Here is a 3,829-nt window from a genome sequence, read left to right as displayed (position 1 = left end):
AGTACATCCGGGCTTTGCTAAGCCAGCTGGCAGAATAGCTGGCAGAACAATTTTTTTTGTTTGTATTTCTAATGTTGGGCTTCGTCAAAGAATGATTACATTGCATTTTTTCAGTCACTTATGCAAGCTGTGTAGCACTGCAAGATATTCAGCTTTGATCTAGGCAGAGATGTAAGTAATTGTGAGTTTCAGATGATCACTTAAATTTCTAATGTATCTAAAGAGGATGTGCAGTAGACAACATCTCTGGAAGTTTAGTATGCAAAGTATGTATTGATAGATAGCTGAGATTCATATTCTCATTGGTGTAGATTGTTGACTTTCTGATGTGCCTTTAGAACGCATGCCATACCCATTACTCATTGTGATAGATACCTTTAAGTTTGTGACTTTTAAAAACTATTTCTTCTTCCACCTCAAGTTTGAGCTTCAGCACCTTCCATCATTTCAATGGCACTGAGATAAATGTGAGGTCAGTTGCTGCTGCTATGACACAAGGAACACGATGGTTGTGAGAAGGTGCTTATTTCTTCCCTGTGCAGTCCACGTAAGGTTGTGTATAGCAAATGGTCTTGAGGGTTCATGGTACTGCTTGGCCTTACGTATGTTGTGTGTGAATGCTTTCTGTGAGGCCATAGCCCGTTCCAGTAAGTAAGAATGCAGATTGTGTTATCTATGGAATTTTGCATTACCCTGGAATTGATTCTGTCCCCAAGCATCCCCAGAGGTGGAGGGGGGCTGTGCTGCATTTCATTCTTATGAAAGGCACAGCTTGTCCATCTGGGTCTGTAACAAAGAGTGTCAACACGGGATGGGAGCTGATGGAAGTAGAAACAAGCCAGTTATCCAAATCACATACATAGAGAGAAATTGGAGTGTGTTTGTACACAGAACAATTTGTTACTAAAACTATAATGCATTGTATCTAAATACAAGAAGAACCACAAGATACATAACACTGAATAAGTGATTCAATGTGGGCTGTCAGCTGTTGATGACCCTAAATTTTTTTTACCTTTATTCTAGGAGAAAGGCATAGAAGGTCATTAAAATAAATTATGGCCTTGCAGTGCTTTTAGTTGGTGTCAGGAGGACTGCTCTTTACGTGGGGGGACGAGGGAGAGGAAAGTAGTAAACACACTAGTTCTGATTTTTTTTTTTTACTTAAATCAAGTAACAAACGATAACAAACTAGGTCTCCTTTAACATTTGAAAATGTTTGAATGTCACAAGTACGCATTACCAAGTTCAGATTCAAGTTTTTGATTCCTGATTCTGCCCAAGATTTCTAGTGTGATATACAGCAAGGCAATCTCTGCATCAATTTTTCATCTCTAAAATGGGCAGAATTATTCTTCAGTTACTTTGTTCCCTTTTTTCTGTTTGATTTGTAAGATGTTTGAAATCAGGGTCATTATTTGTAACATCTGTCCATAGGCTAAGATGAGCCTAACTGGGAATAAGTGGAAAAAATTGGAAAAAACATCCACTTGAGTGCATCCTGGAAGCTCCATACAACCCTGCCAGAGACCACCCCAGGAGAGAGTACTTTAAAGACCCAGAAAGGATCCAAAGGGCTTTTGGTTCATCAGTGATGGGGACAGAGAAAATTCAATAGCTGTCTGCCTTGCCTGATCCCCCAGAAGACCCTTCCATTCTGGGATTGCTGCAGGTCAAAAGAGTAGCTGTTGTTAACTGCTACCATGACAGTGCAGAAGCAGCAATATTGCACCAACGAAGACTCCCTATATCCCATCCAAGAGAGCATTTGTTTACTGAAGAGGTGGGGAGTGATCAACAAGATTTGCTCACTCTTTAATAGTCCCATACAGCCAGTGCAAAAATCAGATGGAGAGTGGAGGCGAACAGTGGACTTTGCAGGTTGGCCCATAGGCTGAAGGAATGACACCTGTGTAGAAGAGAGTGGGGGTGGTTAATGAGGATGTATTGGATGGTGTGGGAATGGAGCATGAAGTAGGTGGTACAGAATAAGTGGTGAAGATCCTATTGAGTCTGGCAGCAACCTGTGAAATATTTTGCTAAATTACTGATTTGTGTCTTAAATAGTGTTGATAACATGGGAATATATTACCAATTACTGAATAGAGCCTAGAAATTCTTACTTCCCTCACCCATGAGTTGTGGTTACTTAGGGCAACACAGTTGCTTTAAATTATTTTCTCATCAAAATCCATAAATTCCACCATTATACAACTCTTGCTAAATAACAAGTTTTAAGATTCTGTGTAGCTCTGAGTATAATTGTGATCCACTGCAAATCAAGGTGTTTCAATTGTATCAGTTATATATGCATTTTAATACAACACTTTACCTGGTTTGCTGCTTATCCTCCATTTTCAGATTGCATGAATCACCCCTTCTTGTCTCTTAATTACTGTATAATACCTTAATGTCAACTACAGGTGTTATTTCTGCGGAAAACCTGGACTTAAAATGTTATTTCTGTAATGTGACCACCTGCAGTCTGGGAAAAGATCTAACTGGTTTCTCTTTCCATGTTCCTGTTTTCCTCCTGTCTCAATTATTTCTTTGTTCTCGTTCCTTTTCATACACTCTTCTGTCATCTGCTTTTTTTCTTTTGCAGATGCATGTATTTCACTGGTATCTTCTCTCTCCTCTTGTACTTTTAGCTGTATTTCTCATGCCAGAAGGTCTAGTTTGAACATTTGCATTAGGACATAACCTACCTCCACAGGTGATTCTGCTTCCAGAAGGTGTCTCATGTTTTCCATCAGTTTTTCTGTTTCATGGCAATATTCTCAATGGTAGTGACTAGACTTTTTTTTCTCACAGAAGTCTGGGAGTGCTGTTGATAAAAGATGTAGAGCATATAGAGATGGCTGAAAGCTGGCGGAGTCAGCAGTGGAAGAATTTTTTCCTTGCTGTGTATTTCAGAAACTATTGCTATAAAATCCATTTTCTTTAAGCACAGGCGCTTTCTTCATCTCTTGATGAAATGACTCCATATCTCTGAGCTTATACTGGGGAATTTTTGCACATTCTGGGTTGTCTTCTGCAGAAGTCTTCATTCCCCACCAGACGTTCAGAGTAGAAAAAGAGATGGAAATATTTCTCTGGTACCAATACCTCTGAACTAGAGAATATGATGTAGGTAGCTGTGTCATCACTTAAATTCATTTAATTCTTTGCTAAAAAATCTCTTGTCAAGGGAAACCAAGAATATGTGTACATAATACATGCCTTCAGCACTGGTTGTATGTGAGAAGTCAGAAAAAGAATCTACAGTCTCTTTTTCCTGTTCTTATGATCACCCAGGGGGAAGAAAAATCAGTCCCTGGCAAGTCAGCAAATAAGCACTCAGTGGTCAATACCCAGATTTCCGTTGCTGTAAATCTGCTCACAGCATGTATAGGAGGCTTTTTTCAAGAAAGAAGATGAAGGATCATGACAGTGGGAGTAATATATTTGAAAAGTCATGGATTAATTTTCAGTATACTTGCTTTGTATTTTTTTTCCCTCAAATTTCCTTGCTGCATGCTGTTATTGAGAGAGAAGCCTTGATCTGAAGGGATCACTCACTGTCTGTGGTTAATTCCTCAGATTTCAGAGTAAATGCAGTGGCTTTGCCAAGATAAACTGCCCAGTTGATCTCAGCTAGAAAACTGTAATAGGGGAAAAAATAAAGGCAGTTTTGCCACACGTAAGTGGACCTGCTTTCTGAGGAAATAGGGCATCTTGCACTGCTGTCATCTGCAATGTTTCAGTCCATTTAAATTTGCAGTTGAAGTTAGATGAAAATTCCAACAAAGACAACAGTATAGGATGTTACAGTACAGAAATGTGCTGA

The sequence above is a fragment of the Meleagris gallopavo genome, chromosome 3, assembly GCF_000146605.3.
Source record: "Meleagris gallopavo isolate NT-WF06-2002-E0010 breed Aviagen turkey brand Nicholas breeding stock chromosome 3, Turkey_5.1, whole genome shotgun sequence".
Taxonomy (NCBI): domain Eukaryota; kingdom Metazoa; phylum Chordata; class Aves; order Galliformes; family Phasianidae; genus Meleagris; species Meleagris gallopavo.
The sequence above is the reverse complement of the archived record's forward strand: the minus strand, read 5'-3'. Positions refer to the sequence as shown.